The following is a 23,232-nucleotide window of genomic DNA, read 5'->3' as shown; positions in this document are numbered from 1 at the left end:
AATGCTGCTGCCTGCCGTAAGACTAATATCACAAAGCAATGTTTGCCACACTCACATCTTCAGGAGCAGATTTTTTTGCATATTTGCCTGAGGGGCAAATACACTTCCTAGTCTAACTGACTCTCCTTGCATGTCTGTAGGGCTGATGTCAAGGAGTTTACAATCTGACACATCATGGTGTAAGGGTTCACATAGGTTTGAACTCTGTAGGCTCAAACCTATGTGAAGCCTGTAGCTCAAACCTGCAAGACCAAACTGATGCTTTACCCTGTTTGACGTCATGGTCTTAAAATCAAATTTGCTTACCCTCATTCTTTGATTGTTAAACATTCTCTGGTTATTGTTCTGCTGTTTAGGTAAGGGAAGAAGGTAAAGAGCCTCTATCCTGAAAATCCTGGTCTATAAACAAACTCACGGTGGCTGCAGACCAGCCATCCAGATGCCCTTGGTCAACTGGTGGACAGTGAAACCTAGGGCCAAGTAGGTTACCCAACCTGTTAAGGCTAAAATTGTTGGACTGACTTCTAAAAGTGTTTTTCCATTCTCTTTACCAGGGATAAGGGGAAATGCATTCATTTAGAGAGGTCAAGAAAATCAAGCTTGCCTAGAGCTTCATGGCTAATGAAAGGCTCTACCCCAATGTGGACCATGGCAAAATATCATTGACCCAAATCCTATGCTGAATCAACACCACTGAGGGATGCTGACCTAGCTTCCACGTGGCCTTTGCTTTCTCCTTCTACATTTGGAGTTAGGTTGCTGCAGATGCCAAGAGACAAAGGTTCCTCTGGGTCAAAGACTTGGTGTGAAATGTGCAATCACTCCATTAGGAGCCATTGACATGAAATTTGAGGCTGAGCCTGGGATGCCCTTGGATAGTATTAGATGTAGATTGGACTCTTTCAGAGGAAATTTAGCTAAGACAAGTGTCAGTCTTACCCAGTGGTAGCTCTTAGTGCTTGAGACCACTATGGGGTTGGGGGTAAGATTGGAAGTTAAGATAGATTAGGAGGAATGGTGCATTTCAGGGTACAGTATGAGGGAGGGGGCAGGAGTGGACAGAGGTGCATGAATACCATGGATACCGTGGGCAGGATAACAGTCTAGATACCTTCAAATGTTGTTGAACACTTATTTGGAGGAACAGCCTGCCTCGGGCAAGAGCAATGAGGCAGGTCGGTCACCACCAAGAGCCTCTCCTCTCTGGTCTGGGCAACTCGGATGTGCATCCAAATTTGTAGACCCCTCTCAGCAAAGCAAAACTCTAAGGCAGCCGAGGTATTTACTGCCTGTTGTTACCAGAGCACACCTCTTGGGGCTCCACATCCTACATCAAGCAGTTTATAACGACATACAGTACAATGCTGCAGTAACTATAATGTTCTCCGCATCACTGTGTTTCTGGTGGGCCTTCAGTACCTTGTATAGAGGGCTGCCCTGGGGGGAATGACTGGCTGGCAATTCCTATTAGAGAGAACCAGTAGTGCCCGGGAAGAAAAGCCAGGATGCCTGCTCTGAGCCCGCACGCTGGCCCAGCTGCCAGAGAGGAGGGGTCTCTGAGGCCCCTTTCATCCAGCTGAGCATGGGTGGGCAGGGCTGAGAGCAGAGTCCTGAGAACAGAAGAGCAGCCAGGAGGCTGAAGCAGCCAACTCTGGCTGCAGGGCTGGGCTCACCAAACGATGGTCCTATTGTGCTAAGTGTCCTGAAGTAGAACATCTTAAAACGTGATAAAAATATAATTTTTAAAGAAATATGAGTCTCAGTATTCAGAGCTTCTCATATTAGTGACAAACTCTTCTGTGTTCCATTTTGGCCTTTGACCTCATGCCACTTTTCTGTTTTCCTGACTCTCTCTCCTCTGTTTATTCAACACATTCATACAGCATCTAATTTGTTTAGGCACAGTTCTAGGCACTGGAGGTGAGACCATCTCTCCGCTCTCTTGGATACTATGTTCTAGTGGAGGAACAGACAAAAACAAAGACATAAGTATATACTACATAGATTATATTACACCATATCACATCACACCCTATCGTATCATATCACACCACATCACATCATATCATATCATATACACATTTTTAAAAAAGGTGGTGCTGAGTCTCTCCTCCCCCTGGGGAGGAGAGAAGGAGGGGTCAGAGAGAGGTGTTTCTTGCACATTGCACCTTCTCTGGCCTAGAGCATGAATTTCCTCCTATGGATGAAAACTTGGGCTGGGGAATAAGTGTTCCCTTCAATAGGAGCAACACAGGAGGCAGGAAATGTGGGTGAGTCCCACGAGTGATACTTCTGCCCTAGGCAAGGGGCACCGCCGTGTTTATATTCCCTGAGGCTGACTTGACGGATGCTGGAGAGTCCATCTCTTGAGTGTGGTTGGGTGGCAGAGAACCATGCCAGTACTCAGGGCCAGCTCATGCTCTGGGCTTCCCATCCCACTCTGACTGCTTCTCTGTGTGTTCACCTGGATACCAGTTGTAGCAAGGAGGTGGAGGTTCTCTGCCGTCAGGGATGACATTGTGCTGGACAGCAGAGCCATCCTTACGGTTAGTGAAATGACAGTGATCCTGGCCCTGTGCTCAGCCAGAGGGACTTCATCCCTGGTGACCTGGCTGGTGATGACGGGGCGGGATTCGGGGGCAGAGGGCCAGAGAGAGAAGGTGAGAGGTGCGAGCAAGTCTAGGTGTTGTCAGGACACAGTAAAGGGCATGGGGAGTGACTACTAATGGGTGTGCAGTTACTTTTGGGGATGAGAAAATGGTCTGGAATTAGAGAGGGCTGTTGGTTGGATGTATTAAAAACCATCCATAAAGGGTGAATTTCATGGTGTGTGAACTATATCTAATTTTTTTTACATTTTATTTTATTTATTTATTTTTAAAAATTTGATTGGAGTATAGTTGATTTACGATTTTGTGTTAGTTTCAGGTGTACAGCAAAGAGATTCAGTTATACGTATAGTGTGACTGTTTCTTAATTAACAAAAACAACTTCACATTCAGTAGAAAGAGAGGAGGAGACTTGGTCTCCTGACTTCAGCTTTTATATTCTTCCCATCACGCCGCAGCCACCTCTTAATTATATTATTACGTTACCTTATTTTCCATCAAAGGAAAACATCATAAATCCAAAACCATCTGACCAATTCTGCCCCAGGGTTTCCAGGGACTTTCGGTTCCACTTTTGCTATAAGCAAAGTCATTTGATCCCAGTTCAGGCAAAAATAAAAGCCGTGCACTAACAGGAAGTCACAGCCAACGCCTGTACAGGACAGCACAAGCATGAATTACCATAAGAACAGCACGTTTCTGAATCACTGGTGTGATGAGTAAGTGGCAAAAAGGCAAATGGGGTCACAGTATTGCTGGAGGTGAGGGCTGAATTACGTTTCCCAAACTGTTGAATTCTGGAGAGGCCTGGGGTGGGGCTACGATTAAAATCAGTAACCCCGTATTCTAAACACGAACTGACAGCACCGGCTTGACAGGAGACAGAAAGGTAGCACACTGTGCAGAAGGTGAAAGCTTCTGGGGGAGAATGAAAGGGTCTTCCCACTGCTTCCTACAACCATAGTAACACCTAGAATCCAGTGGGGGTGGGGAGCCTCACAACCATCACCCCTCGACTTACTGGGAAATTCAGCAAAGGAATATCCCGCTTGTGCCACTTACACCTGTAAGACCTAAGGGATGTCACATGCTCTTCCTGAGCCTCAGTTTCCTTATCTGTAGAGTGGGGATATTAATTGTTCGTCCCTGGTAAGGTTGATATGAGGGTTAAATGAGATACTGTCTGTGCCCCCTGCCTGCACACAGTAAGATGTCAAAAATAAGGTAGCTCTTCTCGGCCAGGAGGTAGCTGGGGAGGTATCGTGGCCTGATTTAACAGACAGAGAAACTGCAGCCAGAAAGAGTGATTCACAGCTTTTCAGAGATAGAACTGAATAAATTCCCGTTTTATGGCCTAGCCTAACAAGACTGCTGATGTTATCTTAAAGATAACATACAAAAAAGGTATAGCAGAAGCAAAGCAGAACATGGAGCCTTCCAGAGCCACTCGCCAGAGAACTCATGTTGCAAACTGTCTCCTACCTTGTCTTTTGAAATCACAAGTCAGCTCAAGACGTACTACCCAGAAGGTTCACAAATCAAGTTAGTTCCCTTCTCCTTTCAGGAGAAATTCTAGGCTCCCTTCTGGGACATTTGAGGGGCTTCAGAGACGGACCCAGTTCCACTGCCTGGCCTTCCCTCGGGCTGCTCCTTCCCTGGGTCAGCTCTTGGCGTTTCCGTGCCATGTGGGTTACCCTACGTGCCTTAGCACCGGCCAGGGCCTCTGCCCAGATCAGCCCTTCATCTCCCGCTCACCCGTGAAGGTCCATTTTGAATGCTGCTGCCACGAGAAGCTTCTTCATTCACTGGGCTCTCATCGTTTCCTCCAACTCCCGTGCCCACATGGCTTCGATGCATCAGTGACTCCTTACACCCAAGGACTAGGGCCTGAAACCCCTGGGATGGGATAGGATGGGACAGTTTTGCTGTTAAATAACTTAAGGCCTTAAGTGAAACGTAGAATTGGAGACACTGAGGTCACAGATCTATATGACACCCTTATCTTAATTTTTATGGTTAACTAACCAAAATAACAAGAACTAATATTATTACTAAACCATCGGTAATATTTTTGTACATATTAAGTAATAATTCCTTAGAAATGTTTCAGAATCTACCTCTATTGCAGTTTCAGTGAGAAGCTTGTGTATGCATTTACTTTACATGCATGTTTTTCTTGTCTGATTTTATGACTTGAAACTGGTGATTCTTGCCATCCACCAGAAGAAATCCACTTCAATGCCTGCTTTAACTCTCTTCCTTCTCACGAATGGGGGAATGTGGTTTAAATGCTAGGGTTTACTTTCCTTGTCATTCTTAATCTCTCCCCAGGAGGCATTGTAAATACCTTTGCTCCTGCCCTGCCATATGGACTATACTTCTTTTTTTCTCCAGCAACCTTTCTTCCCCCTATTTATATCCATAGGAGTGACATGTGATATTCTGGGTGCTGAGAAAGTGTGTAGAAGCAAATAATGCAAATACCAAAATTTGGCAAAAGGAGAATGTGTCACTAGGATGTAATTACTTTATCTTACTTGGGGGCAAGATACAGATTTCCTAATAAAAGTTCATCCAATGGATGAATGAATGAATAAATTTGTAAAGATAGAGACAGGATGAATAAAGTGCAGGGTGAACTTTGGCTTGAAGAACTAGAACAATGACTGTTTTTATTTGGTTCAGAGCAGGAAGAACTACGAAGGCATGAGCCTATTGTTTGGGGTAGATGATGTCATGTTTACAGATGACAAAGAGAAAATGCAACTGTTTTTTAACTTTGCCATTGTATCAAGGTTAATGATCAACACAGTGAAAAACATGGAGACCAGGAAATGGAAGCCCAAGATAGGGGAAGGAATGGGGGAAAAAAAAAAAACCTAACTGTTTTGAATAAGTTCATATCCTCCTTCAGGCAAATTGTGGGTAAATGGACTAGAATGCCTGTCAGTCATCTCTGAGGAATTATGGAAAACAGGAAAGTACTAAAAGACTGAAGGTAAGAAAACAGTGCCCTAATTGTCGAAAAAGGAAAGAAGGTGGAATCTAGAAAGTCTCTAGGTAATTGTTAAATGAATGTTCTGTGAATTCTTGGTAGAAATTCACCAAGAGACAGCAGTGGCTCGCTGTAAATCATGCCCAGTGATCATTTCTCCTTTCAAAAGAACTACTGGCCAGTCAGATTGGGGGTGTGCAACAGGTATGGTATATCTGGATTGTAAGGAGGCATTAAATGGACAAGATGAAGAAATGCTGACTGAGTTATGAGACAGTTAATCTGTGACTTTTTTGAAAGATGGAACCTAAGGCATTATTGATTGAAGAATGAGTGACAGACTGGAAGAAGGTTTCTAAATACACTCTGTAGAGCTTTGATCTTGAACAGTCATGTTCAATGTTCATATCAATGACTCGGGTACACACAGTGTGTCTTACCAAATTTGAGGTTTATATAAAGATCAATGATAGTGAGTTTAACGGTAGAATTAGGACCCAAAATAATCTCGGCAAGGTGGAACAGCAGCCTGACGTCAACAAGGTGGAATGTCATGGATGGAAATGTAAAGTTTTGCACTGATTGATGAGTGGCTCTGTGAGAGCCAGCAGTATGTTCCGGATACCAGAAGACTGAATACAAGCCTTGGAATCTTGTTGGAAGTATTTGTATCCAATAACCAGAAGATAATCGATAATATATTTTTTTTAAAAATAGGAGTATGGTGTTTGGATGAAAAATATTCCATCCTTCGTTTGCAGGGCAAACAACGTCTGGACACAGGGTTCAGTTTTGGGTGCTGAAAGTTAAAAGGGACTTCGATACACTGCAGGATATCCCAGAACAGACACTGGGATGTCCTGGGGCCCTGAAAACACCCTACGAGGGGATACTGAAGGTCCCTGGAATGCTTAGCTTCTAAAGGAGAAGACCTATGGGAAAATGAAGAGTCATTTTCATAAATCTAGGTAAGAAGTTCAGGACTACAGATGAGTGAGAACGTTGGTGTGGTCTTTCTGATGGTGAGAGTTGTCTGGCAGTGGAAAGAGGTAGTAAGCTCCCTGTCACTGGAGCTATCAGATCAACAAGGCTGAAGAACCCCTTACAGATGATATGGCAAAGTGATTTCCTGGACTGAATAGGAGTTGTGCTCTGTGGCCTCTAAGGGGCGCCAGGGCCAGGCTCTATAGACAGGGGGTCCTCTCCCACACAGGCTGAGCGGGCCCCAGCCATGTGGGAGGAAGTCAGCAGAGGAAGCTGGGAAGACAGACTTCTTGGGCTCCAGGCCCTCTCCTCACTGTAGGTGCTGTCCCACCATGGGCGTGCCTCTTAGTTCCCACGGATTTCTGGGGTGCTGACAATTTTGTTCACTGTGTATTTCTTGTCCCTTTAGCTGTCTTCTTTGGCTATCGGGAGTCCAGTGGAGGTGGGACCAGAGCAAAATTGAATGGGAGCAGGAGGTCATGGGGATGGCCTGGGTCATCTTATGGGTGGAATGGATGGGCTGCGCAGGTGGTGTGCTGGCCTAAAGGACCAATAGTGGGGCAGCCATCGGCAGGGGGTGACTGCTGACCATGGGCTGGCAGAGTCTGATCTGTGTTGCCGTGTGAGGGTGATGGTAATGGAAAGAATGAGACGTGAGGGAATTGCAAGGTCTCCTGGACAGCCAGACAAGAAAAATGAGATAATCCCCAGGAGTGGGGACAGTGATGAGTGTTCACGAGCTTTAAAGTCAGAGAGCCTCAGGGTGGAATCCTGGCACTGCCACTAGTCAACTGTGTGTCCCTGGGCAAGTCATTTGACTCCTTGAGCCTCTCTTTCCTCTCTGGTCTGAAGGGCAGAGTAATACCAACTCCCATGTTGTCCGGATAGTAGTGGATTCTCAGGTGCCCGATGGGAAGCATGTGCCTGTCACAAAGGGAGTCTTGAAAGGAAGTTCATCTACGCTCTTCTTTCCCTGGCTTCTTTGTTCTCCTTTTCTTTTCTTTTTCGTTTACTTTTCTTAAAAACGATAGGCTGGCCAAAGCCAGACGCAGTGCCCCATTTCTAAGCAGGGTTGGGGCAAACACTCCTGTGAAAACCTGACAAAGAGGGTGGGTCCAAGGTTGACAGCTCCATGGCTGGCGGGTCAAGGCCACCAGTTGTCCTTCCAGGGCCATTACTTCAATAGAATATTCCCTTGTGCAAGAGATGAAATACCATCTCCAGCAACATGGTGGTTGTACCTAACAAGCCCCCTACCCCTCAAGGAAACCACCTGGAGCTCCAGGGGTGTTAGTTCAAGTGAGATGTGTCCGTCTTTCCTATTCACATGGCAAGTCGTGCTTAGACACTAGCCATCTTCTTTGTGGCGGCAACCATTTAAGCCAAATTTCTTGCTCTTCCCAGGTCCCCTTTCTTTTCAAACTACCCCCGTATCCCTCGCCCATCAGACATCTAGGCAACTACTCCACTCTCCTCCACTCATGAACATTCTCCATTTATATTGTTAGTAGTATCTTGGAAAAATGCACCCATCTTTTGAAGAAACAAAACCTGAAATCCAAATGTACACATGGGGTATCCCTCCAAGCATGAGGGAACACACCACAACAGCACTGGTGTGTGCTGCATTAATGATGGAAAGCTTCCTTTTCATCCTATAGCAGCCTTAGGTCTTCCATTTTTGGGGGCAGTCATAGAGCAAGACTACTTGTACATGAAGTCATAAAATTGCCCCTCAAAATGAGCAGGACATGGCAAGCTATTAAGAAACAATTGAGAAAAGTAAAGAGAGAAGCTAACTGGATTCTAGGCAGTTTGGGGGTTTCTGGGGACCAGAGTGTAGCCACACTCTAACCCTGGGGAGCACTGAAACATCAATAAGCCTGGCCCTGAGTGTCTGATGGTGAGCTTGGGGCCTGACTGAGGGTAGGCCCTGAAGTGCTGGTGGGTGGACGTAGGTACATTGTATATCACTGTTTGACCACCTTCTCTACAAGCCACAGGTTTGACCATTGGCATGTCAGTTGTTAGACAGTATTTTGTTGTTGGTGTTGTTTTTTGGTCTTTTTTAACACAAACTTCTCCAACAGATTTTCTTTTCCTTTTAAGTAATGGGTTTTGAAGAGAAAAAAAACGTGTGTCAGAAAAGTATAGAATAGAAAATAAATACAAATGTAAGCTGTTTTGTTAATTGCTTTGTAACCACAGCAAATTAGTACAGAGAATGCCCTGTACAAAGCAACACAATAGGGACTTCCATGGTGGTCCAGTGGTAAAGAATCTGCCTTCCAATGCAGCGGACACAGGTTCCATCGTTGGTCAGGGAACTAAGGTCCCACATGCCATGGGGCAACTAAGTTCACACGCCATAACTCCTGAGCCCACGCACCTCAACTAGAGAGCCCACGTGCCGCAAACTACAGAGCCCACATGCCCTGGAGGCTGCGCGCCACAACTAGAGAGAGAAAACCCACACGCCACAACTAGAGAGAAGCCTGTGCACCACAACGAAACATCCCACATGCCTCAACGAAGATCCCGTGTGCCGCAACTAAGACCCGATGCAGCCAAATAAATTAAAAAAAAAACCAAACCAAACCACAATAAAGGTTCGAGGATCGAGCTGTTCTCTTAGGCAAAGCTGAAGATTTCAGTCTCTGGTATTTGGAATTTAGGCTGCAGTCCTTGTGTTTGGATGGATCACTGGGTGTGTGGCACAGTCCATGCTTTTAACCAGATTTGAACAGAAGAATGGCCACATGGCACAGGTAGAAGTAGATGAAGTGTTGATTTCACGTGTCACATAACTACCTCCCCATGATGCAGTGCCAGGTGGGGTTGTACTTCTTGTCAAACTCTTTCTTGATATCACACTTTTTCCTCTAACCTTCCAACACAAGCTCAGTGACCCTCCTACCAACATGTCTCCTTAAATTGTTGAAAATGTACCTCTTTAGAGAAGGAACTCTTGCTCCCCCAGGTATGCCCTGTCTTCTCATGAGCTCAGCTTCCCGAGAGAACTCCAGTTTCCTTCCAACACAGTCCCTGGTTTTTGTTGAGCTAGTTGGAGAGGGTTTCTGTTCTTTTTGCCTGAAGGAAGGGGAGTCTGAACAAAGTGGAAGATGCCCAGTTGCTTCCTGAGCCTGGGGCAGTGAGAAGATGCCTGTGCCTAGGAGGGAAAATTGGCTTCGCTGAGGCAGCACTAGAAAGGCCTTTGAAATAGTTGAGGTGTAGACAGAGGTGGAATTTCTTTATTAATTCCAAGTTTGGTCATCGTTCCTTTGTTCCATGATTAGAAAATGTAGGTTGACCCTTTAACCACAGGGCTTCATAACCATTGTTGGAAACACTTTGCATTTTATTCTCATGTTTATCATGTCTCAGCTCAGCCGAGAGAAACCAGAGCCCATCGGTGACATTCATATTCACGTGGTCAAAGAGACACATGAATAATGTTTGGCTCCAGGAGAGAACGTACAATAATGATGAGAGAGATGTGAGTAAATTATTCTGACAGTGACTTAGTCATTCTGCTGCCCCACATGAATCACTTGTAGAGGCCAAACAAGTATTAATACAGAGATGTGTCCCAAACAGAGGGACAAATGTGACATTCTGTAATAGCTCTCTTTGTCATTTATGGTCCAAAACAGATGAGCTTTGGAACATGTTATTTTATTGCTGAAATCAATCAAGGCTGGCCTCAGGCCAGTGCTTAGAATAGCTGTTGCAACTGTCTGGCAGATGGAGAGATTGCTGCCCCAGGCCTCCTGGGCTTGCCCTTCTGTTGGCCCAAACTCAAAGCCCGCCCCCACCCCCCACCTTCCGCTCCAGTCCACAGTGGTTGCATCCCCTCCCCACATTTACTGAGGGGCCCCGCGCAGACCCAGCATGACCACACCTTGGCGTGATGTAGCTTGGCTCCCTCTCTTTCTCAAAAACTAAACCAGGGCTTCTCTGGTGACGCAGTGGTTGAGAGTCCGCCTGCCGATGCAGGGGACACGGGTTCGTGCCCCGGTCCGGGAAGATCCCACATGCCGCGGAGCGGCTGTACCCGTGAGCCACGGCCACTGAGCCTGCGCTCCGCAATGGGAGAGGCCACAGCAGTGAGAGGCCCGCGTACCGCAAAAAAAAAAAAAAAAACCAAACCAAACAAACGATGCTTTTTCCAATACTCCACAGCACAGGCTGAGTCATAAAAGCCACTGGTCATTTCGAGAATTTTCTCTCCCCTGTGGGAAAGGATTTCACGCTTGGCTATACGCTGTTGTCTACCGCTGGACTTACTGTGGGACACAGGGAGCCTCCCAGGACTCTGGTGTCGTGCTAAGAGCACTGACTGCCAAGGAGGCTGAAATTTCAGGTTCTCATCGTAGTTGTGCCACTAATGGGCTGTATGAGCCGGGCAACACCCTGCGCTTCTCTGGGCTTGGTTCCTCCAACTGTATTGGGCTCAGCTTGGGCCGGGATTGGGGTCCTGCAGAGATGCTTCTGCAAACTCTTGAGTCAAATTTCATTAAAAAATGAAAGTGCCTTTAAACAGTAATAAAAGATAATCAAACAGATTTATTGTAATTTTAACCATAGGAGTTATGAGCGCATTAATTTATAGTTCCATGTGAACTTCTTCTGTGGCCTTGGAAAAATCTTGTTGGAACATCTCCGCTGTGCATATATATATATATATATTTTGGCTGTGTTGGGTCTTTGTTGCTGCGCACGGACTTTCTCTAGTTGCTGCTAGCAGGGGGGCTACTCTTCCCTGTGGTGCACGGGCTTCCCATTGCGGTGGCTTCTCTTGTTGCAGAGCATGGGCTCTAGGCGCGTGGGGTTCAGTAGCTGTGGTGTGCAGGCTCAGTAGTTGTAGCTCATGAACTCTAGAGCGCAGGCTCAGTAGTTGTGGTGCATGGGCTTAGTTGCTCTGCGGCATGTGGGCTCAGTAGTTGTAGCTCATGCACTCTAGAGCGCAGGCTCAGTAGTTGTGGTGCATGGGCTTAGTTGCTCTGCGGCATGTGGGATCTTCCCAGACCAGGGACTGAACCCGTGTCTCCTGCATTGGCAGGTGGATCCTTAACCACTGCTCCACCAGGGAAGTCCCCTCGGCTGTGCATATATTTAAATCTCTTGTCGATGTGTACTGACCTGGAATTGTGTATTGACCAGCCACTCCTCACTGGTCTTGTGTGAAAGTCAAGGCTATGTATGTGTCTTAGCACAGCCCCATGGACCGTGCTGGATTCAAGGCTGGGCCGAGCTCAGATGCATCATTACAGAGTAATTCTCACTTGTGGGATAACTAGTGAATTGCAAACATGTGGCAATGGGAAAATATTATGTTATAGATAATTTAAGCAATGATTGTGCTTTCTGGGTGCTTTTTGCTATATAGGTATTTATGTCTTCAAGCTTTAGGGACAGTTTTCTCAAAGGGTCTCCCAAGATTGCCAGAAGAGCTGTTAAGAGCCTGGGACCATTAACAGTGTGCAGCAGGGTTTCCTTGATACTGAGCAACCCAAACAACAAGTTACTGAAGATGATAGAAAATGTAACTGTCATCTAATGTCCTAATTTCAACACAGTCTCCTGTTCATACATTTTTGGGTTATAATGAGCAAAGGTTATACATTTTCACTGAAATTTTTTATATTAATGAAATAGGATACATTTCTGTTTCACAAATATCAGTATCTAGGGTAAGATTTAGTTTGAAAGAAGAGAGATGTTTCCTACTGGAAATGTTTGCAGTCCCCTGGGGTGATGACCCTTCCTATTTCTACTGCCATTCCAGCTGCGGCCACCCTTGTATGAGGGGGACACCTATCTGGTGTGATCTGAGGCCACCAGAAAGGTCCTTGCTATTGATGTGGTTTTCTTTACCAAGAGGTAAAGCCTTTCTTTTCTCTGATGAGGCTGAATAGTTATCATTGCCATGCTTCTGGAAGGAATGTCCAGAGAAGTAGAAATTCACATGAGGTTGAAAATATCAACATTAGGACCTTCCCGGAGAGTAGGTTTTGGCTGCTGTGGAATCTCCCAGCTATATAAATGGGGTAAAAAGGGGAGAATTTCAAGGACAGTGGAAACTGGAGTTTTCTGATTTCCCCAGTGGTTTTGACAAGAGAATTTTTGTTCTAACTCTAGAGAAAATAATTTTCTGATGATTTGGGTGGGGGGCTCAGTATTATTCATAAAGTACCAACTATGAACTCACTGTGGTAGGAGACATTCCTACCTGTGTGATCTCTTTAATCCTCACAACAACAACTTTGCAAGGTAGTTACTATTACTTCCAAATTACAGGTGAGGAAATTGAGATGTTGAGAGAGCAAATAATTTGCTCCAAGGGGTCTGCCTGGTAAAAAGCAAAACTGGACTGAAAAGCCTGGTGTTTCCTTCACGTTCCACGTCAGGGCAGAGGCTAGAGCCTGTAGCCTTTCTTCCCTTTGCTGTAACTAGGAGGGGAATGTGCTTCCATGACATTGGAGATTTGTGAACACGGCCAAGGTGGTAGCTACCAGATGAAGCTGGAGGGCAGCTGGGGACGCACTGTAGGAATGAACATGTTGGTACTGGGGTTTCGCCTTTGCAGGGAATCACACGGCAATCTGAGTTGAGTTATTTCTCCTGGTTTCAGCTGGAAGAAGTATAGATTAAGCTCCCGGCAAAGGAGAACTGAGGGAGAAAGCAGGATGAGTGTGAGTGGCTGAACTTATCCTCGTGGGACTTTATATTTGTTACTGATTGATAAGTCATAACAAGTCTTTCTTGCATCTATCTGATTCTAGTTACTGATTTAACCAGGGCATGGTAATGTGGCTGCTATTCTGTGCACGAAGTTTTTAAAGATGTCACTTTCATCCACTGGCCCGGAGCTCCTAGTGGGCAAAGGCTGTCCTATTCACCACCCTCCCCACCCAAGCCCCTGGCACACCAGCTCTCAAGCTCAGTGACCCCCTGCAGAGATGGGGCCCAGAAAAATGTACTGGAAAACAAAATCTCCACTGCTAATTTTGTTGGCATGTAATCAGGGTTGAGACTCACTCACCTAGTACCTAATAGGTCGTCAATTTATTTTTCTTGAGCAATTTAGTAAATGAAGATTGAAGGTCGTGGTGACCATGGAAATGCGCCACAGATCTCCTGCCAGCAGGGGGATATTTAACTGATGGCCCCAGCTGCAGCCTCTTTGAATCCACCATGGTGTTTGCACAAGGCCAAGCTTCCTGTGGGCTGCTTCCAGCCAAGGACAGAACATGGCGGGGATATTCATGGAGTCCCGTGGCTGTGAGACGCATGGCTCCTCTAATGGGCAACTTTGGCTTGAGGACACCCTACCTGTCTGTTGCAGAGTGAATTGTGTCCCCCCAAATTCATGTGTTGAAGTCCTAACCCCAGTACCTCAGAATGTGACTTGTTAAGAGGTAATTAAATTAAAATGAAATCATGATGGTGGGCCCTAACCCAATATGACTGGTGTTCTTATCAGAAGAGGAGATTAGGGTACAGGACTATACAGACGGAAGATGAAGTGCAGACACAGGGAGAGGACAGCCATCTACAAGCCAAGAAGAAAGCCCTCGGAATAAAACCAATCCTGCCAACACCTCGATCTCAGACTTGTAGCCTCCAGAACTGTGGGAAAATTTCCATTCTTTAAGCCACCCAGTCCACGGTGTTTTGTTCTGGCAGCCCTAAGAAAATGATTTCAGTCTATCTGAAACATTCTTAGAATGGTGCTGTAGGTTTGAGACCCTTCCTCCCCAGCCTTTCTGTGTCCCCCTCTCCCTTCCCAGCTGACAGACCTGCATTGGGTCCTGGAGGTTCTCTCCACCTCCCCCAGTTCCCCCTGCTCCTTTTCCCTCACAGGTGTTTCCCTCCCCTCTTGGCATCTGCTTCTCAGAGGACCCAAACTATCACAAGTGTGTAGAGAAAAAATTATTTGGGAATGTAATACATTCCTGAGATTATTTTATTTTATACTTTTTATTATTTATTTATTTGGTTGCACCGGGTCTTAGTTGCAACTCACCAGCTCCTTAGTTGCAGCACATGGGTTCCTTAGTTGTGGCATGTGAATTCTTAGTTGCGGCATATGCATGTGGAATCTAGTTCCCTGACCAGGGATCGAACCTGGGCCCCCTGCATTGGGAATGTGGAGTATTATCCACTGCGCCACCAGAGAAGTCCCCCTGAGATTATTTGAAACTAAGTTCTAATAGTAGGTGACAGTGCAAATTTATTTTGCACATCAGTCCTACTTGCCAGTATATACAGGTTTTATGCCCTGACCATGTTTCCTGCCCTAGTCCTCTGGCGCCACAGCTGTTATGGGGCTGCCTACCACTGCTTGGGAAGGGAGGGAAGGGAAATGACCCCCCATCTGGTAGGACTGTAGCATGCCAGAGCTGGAAAGGACCTCAGAGATGATCACTCAAGTCCTGTCCCTTACCTCACACCTGGAGAGACCGAGCACCCAAATGTTAAGTATCCAGTTGACTCACCAGGGTCACAGAGCTGACAAATGGCTCTTATTGACGTTTCCAGGAATGTTTCTTAGAAGTAAATAGAGATTGTTATTTAAAGTGACATGTTTGGCTTCCCTGTGGTTACTAGTCACTTCTACTGGTTACCTGTGGTCCTGTTAAAGAAATACTGGCTTTCTAGTCACACATGCGATTAGAAGGAAAGATGCCTTTCTCCCTTTCATCAACACTAGCTGTTTCTAGGCACAGGCTTCTGACAGCATTGAAGACTGTGTTGATTTTTTATGAGTTGTCACAGAGGATAAAGCCTGGCTCAGTAACTGAAGCCATAACATGCCCACACAGAATAGGAAGGCCTGCCTTGGTCTGGCAGCAAAGTGGATAGGGTCTGCCTCTTCCTCCATTTGTTCCCAGCAGATTTCATGTCGTATTGCCAGCAAGCTGGCTGAGCCTGCCCTCGTCAGCTTGGGGTGGAGGAGCCTGAGTGAGGGGCTAGAGATATTAGGCAGAGGCTTAGCTTGAATCCAAGGCCCCCCAGCATTCTTTCTTCAAAATCTAGTGAATGGCTTGTGCTGTTAATATGGAGTTTGATCTTAATTGTTAGGGAAATAGGGCATCCTCTGCTTTCCCACACCTCTCTGAATCAGGAGGCCAATTTAGAGTTGTCATAGGAAAAGAGCATCTCACAATTCCTGGGTTCCAAGAAGCCTCAGGGACCAGACAGTTTCTTCTTGAACATCAACGATTTTGCAGGCAGTCGTGAGGCAGAGCCTAACTCCCAAAGGAGGTAGCCCAGCCACTGTAATAAAAACAGGCAGCCAGGTGCTCACTTTGGCAGCACATATACTCAGATTGAAACAATACAGAGAAGGTTAGCCTGGCCCCTGTGCAAGGATGACACACAAATTTGTGAAGACTTCCATATTTTTTTAGAAAAAGGCAACCAGCTTTCAGGCTGCAGTTTGCTAGTTCAGTTTTTAAAAACAGTGCATTAGGGCTTCCCTGGTGGTGCAGTGGTTGAGAGTCCGCCTGCCAATGTAAGGGACACGGGTTCGTGCCCCAGTCCAGGAAGATCCCTCATGCTGCGGAGCGGCTGGGCCTGTGAGCCATGGCCGCTGAGCCTGCGCGTCCGGAGCCTGTGCTCCGCAACGGGAGAGGCCACAACAGTGAGAGGCCCGCCTACAGCAAAAAAAAAAAAAAAAATAGTGCATTAAAATATTATTTAACTTGCTGAATTTTTGATGCCCTCTTAAATTTCACTCCCACGGAAAGTCCCAGCTCTGGGATACTTATTGCTTTCTGTCCAGCATTTAGTCCCTTCCTCCCTGGTACCAGGACACCTAGTTCCTTTGGAAAATTACCCCTCTGTCTCTATTCTTATTTGTGTGGTTTGGGTGGGATTGACTTCACCCCCAACCCAGGAATGGGCTGTGATTGGCTTAAACCAGTCAACGTATCCCTTCCCCATATGATGGTTGGTTCAAGGGGAGGGAGGGCAATTACACTTGTCCAAGAAGAGTGACCTTGGGAATTAAGCTGGGAATGCAGGGCCACAGACACTTTCTCCTCCTTGGGTTTGTGGTGTGAGGATGTCTGGCCAGAAATTGCTGAGACACCTGGAAGTGAGCTTGCAGCTCTGAGCCACCCTCTGGGCCCTGCCGAAGGAAGAATCCAGGAATAGATTCAGGTCCTGTGGGATCTGTAGCTTACACGATTTTGGTGCTCTCTTTAGGAAAATGAACAATAATTACAAATACATAAGTACTAATGTGAACATTTAATTAGAATGAGAAAAGAAGTCATCACAAATTACAAACTGGAAAGACCTGACAAATACCACAAACATCACAAAATCCAGGTAAACAGCACATTTTATTTAATCAACATCTGACACACTTGAAAGTACTTTCCCCATGTTTTAGCCTACATACTATTTGATCACCTCTTTATATTACAATAATTTAATAGTGTAATTTTTTTATAGTGAGGAAAGAAAGATAATCTTTCCTTTAGTATGGGTGATTTAAATATTTTATTACTGATGGCTTAGAAAAGTTTGTTTCAGCGTCATGGTTCATTAATGGTAGTGTCATATAACATTTTTAGGATTGCTGTCAAATATGAAAGTTTAAGCTTCATTAGCTTCACGGTAGATCTACTCTTATCTCATTCTTTTCCCCGATGCAAACTACGTATTAGATGATACTCCCCTGCCTCTTAAGATCTCTGTAAGACTTAGCTCAAATTCCTATTCCAGACTTTGTTAAAAAATATAATGCCCTCCCCAAGATTTCTACAATTCCTGGGTAGGTTCTTCTATACTCATGGCAGTTATTTTAGGGTAGCCCAACATCTATTCACCCTATGTCTAGTGACAGTATTTTTGGTCTTTCCTCTCTTCTCCCTTTATTAGTCTGTATAGTGGAATGGGACCTACCTCCAAAATTCAGGGTTGGAGCACCTGTCCCATATCCAAGACCTCCTGGCCACCACCTTTGGCTCTGGGATGGGCATGAGACTCAGTCAGAATTCATGATATTCAATTAGTCTTTTGTTGAAACTTTTGGGAAAGAGATGTAGGTGTGAGGTCTGATAAAGTATTAAAAGTGTCCAAGGGATTGCAACACTGGGTGAATAAAAAACTGAATTTGATTCTCTTAAAAAGGGGAAGACATCCAGCTTCTTAACCTTTAAGGGTAAAGAATGAGCCCAGCCAAGGGCAAGACAAGCCAGTCTCTTTATAGCAAAAAAGTTTCATAAACCTTAACCCAGTGACCCATCTATTCGAGTCACATTTAATACGTAGAATGTTTGAGTTGGGAGGGCCCTTCTTATGAGGCAAGGCTCGGAAATACTAGGATTTCATTACTAAAAAATAAAGTTCATATTCAATAGGAGTCTGGCTTGTAATTTTTCACTTTTTTTTTTTTTTTTGCGGTACGCGGGCCTCTCCCGTTGAGGAGCACAGGCTCCAGACGCGCAGGCTCAGCGGCCATGGCTCACGGGCCCAAGCCGCTCCGCGGCACGTGGGATCTTCCCAGACCGGGGCACGAACCCGTGTCCCCTGCATCGGCAGGCGGACTCTTAACCACTGCACCACCAGGGAAGCCCTGGCTGGTAATTTTTATTAATCTTGCTTCTCAAACCTCCCACGACACCCAGAATCCCTATATATAAATAGAGAGAGAAAGAGAGAAAGAGAAAGAGAGAGAGCACAAAAACTCACGACAGAATTAGTCATTCAGCCTTTTGATCTCCCACACTACTTTGCTCATTCCATTCATGAGAGCTCTTTTTTCAGTCTATGTCAGTGTGTTTATGGACCTACCTCCTCCTCCACTAGACTTTCAAGGTCCTTCAAAAGTTCTTTTTATATTGCATGTTCCCCAACAATGCCTGGCCACATAATGGGGACTCAAAATAAGCAAGACAGACTTAGAATCTCTGTTCTTTCACTGGCTAACTAGATATCCTTGGAGAAATTATTTTAACCTTTATGCAAGCTCTCAGCACATGCTTGGTGCAGAATATATGCTCTTCCCTCTGAATGAATGAAGCTGAGGAAGAAACTGATGATTCCCAGAAAACTATTAAGGATATGTGTGACAAGAATCCATGACTTTTGTACTCTTGGCCTAAGAGTCTTACCTGCGAATCTTTCTTCAGATAAGAGGAAGCCATTGCTGGAACTCACCTCCCAAATCCAGCTTTTTCATGTTTGACAGGAGAGCTGTAACCCATAGCAACTCCTCGCCATAGTGGATAGAATGCTATACAGAAGGAACCATGTGGCTGGGCTTTATGCACAGCTGATTAAATATTTGAGCAACTCATTTTATAATGTGACTTCACTAAGTGCGTACTTATCGCACCAAACCTATTGGCAATTAGAGGGCTCAGAAATCACCTTGAATGCAAAGGCAAATCCTTCACTGCTTAAAACAGAAAAATCACTAACACTCTCCTGGTGGATGCAAATAGAGATGTTGGGGCATATGCCATGTTTAATGACTCAGCCAGAGACAAGTCCCTGTCAATGGGACTCCTCCAAGCTTGCTCAAATGTTATATGACAAGCAGTTGTAAAGTATGATTTAGAACTTTTATTCTGGTAGTAAAACCCAGTGAATGTAGCTAAGGTTGGGGTTTACATTCATGTTAAGCCTCTGGCGAGCAATAACTTCCTTTTGAGTTGTCCGTGGCTGCTTGACTTCCTCTGACGTCAATGAATTAGGCAGACTTCCTTCTAAACACATTTTTTTAAAAAGAATGCATAGAATAGAAAACATCAGCATCCTTCACATGTAGTAAGAGTAGGAATGTTCCATGTAGTATTTATTTTAGTTTTCATGCATGAAATATATTATGATATAAGTGTATTATTTATTGTGAGTCATGATAAGAAAAAAAAAATTGAAAGCCACTGGGTTTGACAATGTGGGATCTTAGGTCCCCGACCAGGGATTGAACCCGTCTCAGCTGCAGTGGAAGTGTGGCGGCTTAACCACTGGACCGCCAGGGAAGTCCCAGGACTCTTCTGTTTTTAAGATGGTTTTACCAAATATTTGTTTTCATCTAGTGCCACAAATCTTTCAGTGAAAATTAAGTACTGTCACAGATCATTTTGGTAATGACATCTACTATTTGTTGGATACCCACTACATCCCTGACATTGTAGAAGTTGCTTCCCATAACTTATTTGCAAGGTAAGCTTTAATATTCCTATTTTAGCACTGAGGAATCTAAGGTTTAAAGCTATTCATTGGTGTGCCCACCATCACACCACTTGCAAATATCTCACTTTAGGACTCACCTCCTTTTGCTTATGCATAGCATTTTAATGAAAAAATAATAGAAGAATAGTTAAAGTGCTCTAAAAATCTGTTAATTTGGGTTTGGAAGAGATCTGAAACTCTTTGGATGCAGTTGTTTGGGAATTTGCCCTGCACACACAAAATCTGGATCTGTTGGGAGAATACTGGGAAAGAGAGAGGCAAAAGAATGGATGTCCAGGGGCTTCCCTACTGGCGCAGTGGTTGAGAGTCCACCTGCTGATGCAGGGGACACGGGTTTGTGCCCCGGTCCGGGAAGATCCCACATGCCACAGAGTGGCTGGGCCCGTGAGCCATGGCCGCTAAGCCTGCGTGTCCGGAGCCTGTGCTCCGCAACGGGAGAGGCCACAACAGTGAGAGGCCTGCATACTGCAGAAAAAAAAAAAAAAAGAATGCGTGTCCAGCTGCCTACCTTCCTAGAAACTGACTCAGATGATCTAAGGAAGATAAAAATAGAAGACACTCTGCATCAACTCTGAAACCACAGAAAGTGTCCTCTGTATTGTCAGCTTGGAGGAATTTCTGTCACATGTAATCATCCAGGGCCGAGTCACAGCTCTGTTTACTGAGAAAGTAGTACTAAGTCATGGAAAATCCTAGTAGTATCCCTGGTCCCTGGCTCAGACATCCTTAAATTTAGAGGGTTGATAAACTGTCATCTCTAGTTCTAACCTCTCTTCCTCTCCCTACCAGATCTTCTTCTTCCAATGCTTATCAACACATGCAAAGAGATACCTTGACACAGGTTCGATCCCTGGTCTGGGAGGATCCCACATGCCGCGGCGCAACTAAGCCCCTGTGGCACAACTAATGAGCCTGCGCTCTAGAGCCCACGAGCCACAACTACTGAGCCCGCGCGCCTAGAGCCCATGCTCCACAACAAGAGAAGCCACCGCAATGAGAAGCCCGCGCACCGCAACTAAGAGTAGCCCCCGTTCACTGCAACTAGAGAAAGCCCACGCGCAGCAACGAAGACCCAACACCGCCAAAAATTTAAAAAAATTAAAAATTCTTTTAAATAGGTCCCGAAATAAAATTCATAAATAATAAGACCTACCTATAGTTATAACTTGAAAAAAGTAATATACTACCACAACTATAATGGAGAAATAAATGTAATAATGATAAAATTTATTTCAACATTGAAATGGTAAGGAACAATTTCACTAAAAGACATAGTGAATTGGTCAGATGGTTGCACCTATGCTTGATAAATGAGTCAGGCTTTAAGAGAAGGAAACAGATAAGATAACACCCAATATACAAGATATAAGGGAGAATGAAAGAGCAATAGTAGCTGGGTAGGACGCTGAAGGAGGAACTAGTGTGAGGATACACAGTAGCAGACCAGAGTCATTTGTCTGTGATAAGAGAAAGCAGGAGGTAACCTTAACTGAAGTAGGGATAACATGCCAAGATAAACTACATACTAATATAGTGGAGAAAATGAGGAAGTGTGACACCATCTCCCTAATAAGCTGGGACTTATTCATAAACGTAGCATCAATTGTTGCTTTTGTTATGAGATGAACTGAGGAGGGACAGAGTTTTATGGAAACCTTCCTATTTTGAAATCCTGCCACATGGTGAGTTTTTTTTTTTTTTTTTATAAATTCCATCTCTGGTACGTGAGAACAACTTTGGGGACGATATACTTCAATAGTGTTGGAGGGTAAAAGATAGACTGGAAGAAGAACAGTCATTCAAGGGCAGACATTGAAGGTCCTTGTAGAGTAAGATGGAAAAGAATCCAGGCAACCCTAAATGTATAATTGCAATACTAGGTTTCTTATCATTGTTCTAAAAAATTATAAATAATTGATAGTAAAATTGTAAATATTAAGAAAAACTTTTATTAAGGAAATTCCATGATGTTTATGCATTTAATATATATCCATATTTCAATAATATTTGGATCTAAATCTGCTTAAGAATCTACTAAATTCTGCAAAAGGGAGTCTCAAATGTCTTCTGTTACATTTTTACATGAGACAGTTTTAAGTACAAACTAACACAGGTGTGTGCAGTACAAAGCCAGCAAGTGGAGTGATTCTCCACAGTGATGAACAACTTTTGATATATTTCCAAGCAAAACAAAGTACTGATTTGCATGGTAGTTGTACTCTTGGAAAAATGAGTGTTTCTATTAAAACAAAGCAAAACCTACTTCATGTTGGATGGACCTAGAGTTTGTCATACTGAGTGAAGTAAGTCAGACAGAGAAAGAGAAATACTGTCTGATATCACTTATATGCGGAATCTAAAAAGAAATGATACAAATGAACTTATTTACAAAACAGAAACAGACTCACAGGCTTAGAGGAGGAACTTATGGCTACCAGAGGGAAGGGTGGAGGGAGGGTTAGTTAGGGAATTGGGGATTGACATGTACACACTGCTGTATTTAAAATGGATAACCAACAAGGAACTACTGTGTGTAGCACAGGGAACTCTGCTCAGTATTATGTAAAAACCTAAATGGGAAAAGAAAAAGGATAAAAAACAAACAAACAAAAAACCTACTTCATGTTATATGTAAAAACAGAGGTAGGTTCTAGGCTTGGATAATGATAAAGAGGTTTTTCCAGTATGTGAATACCTAGTGGAACATTCAAACGTTATGCCAGACTTGGGAAAATTCTTTGTTGTCTGGGACTGTCAAATTGCAGGTCATTTAGTATCCCCAGTTTATCCACCACATGTGGACAGTGTTCCTATAATCATCGTGCTGACCAAAAGCCCTTCTTCAAATTACCAGAATGCCCCCTGAGATATATCACCCCATTAAGAACCACTGCTTTAAGCCATGAAATGATCTAATCTGCCTGTTCCCCAGCTGTTCTGTCAAGAGCCCTTCTTCCCTCCCCACTCTGATGCGGCTGCGACCTCAGGGCCTGAGCTGAAGGCTGTTAACCAGCGCCTGCCCGGCTGATGTGGCTTTCCTGGGCCGTGACCCAGCTGCTGTGGTTCTGAGCATCATTAACATCCCACTCTCTCACCTACCCCCTCCTTCTAGAGGCAAGTGGCAGAGTCCACTGACTGGGATGTGAGCCAGGGAGAGGGAGGAGCACAGGTTTCTATTATGTACCCCACGAGAGGATGCATATTGATTGACTCCTAAACTTATCACCGCAAGTGTAACAACTGCTTATTCAGCAGGATTCCTCTTGCTGTTCCTCCCACTTGCAGTGATTTAAAGATTCAAGATCTCTTCAAGGTTGAATGCCCATCCATCAATTCCTCTGTCCAGGGCCTTGCTAACCCATACGATGGAGATGATGGTGGCTTCCTGTAAATTACCAATAGGCACCTGCTAGACACTTCTGTAGG

General features: G+C 44.7%; 1 non-coding gene across 1 annotated transcript; it reads left to right on the top strand.

Moving 5' to 3' along the window:
- Window positions 1-15,893: 15,893 nt before the first annotated feature.
- Window positions 15,894-16,000, top strand: LOC137207184 (U6 spliceosomal RNA). The gene has a single exon (XR_010934971.1). It is a non-coding gene; the product is annotated as a U6 spliceosomal RNA (small nuclear RNA).
- The last annotated feature ends 7,232 nt before the right edge of the window (window positions 16,001-23,232 follow it).

This window comes from Pseudorca crassidens, chromosome 1 (assembly GCF_039906515.1).
Source record: "Pseudorca crassidens isolate mPseCra1 chromosome 1, mPseCra1.hap1, whole genome shotgun sequence".
NCBI classification, from domain to species: domain Eukaryota; kingdom Metazoa; phylum Chordata; class Mammalia; order Artiodactyla; family Delphinidae; genus Pseudorca; species Pseudorca crassidens.
Note: the sequence above shows the minus strand (reverse complement) of the source record. Positions and strands in the feature narration are given on the sequence as shown.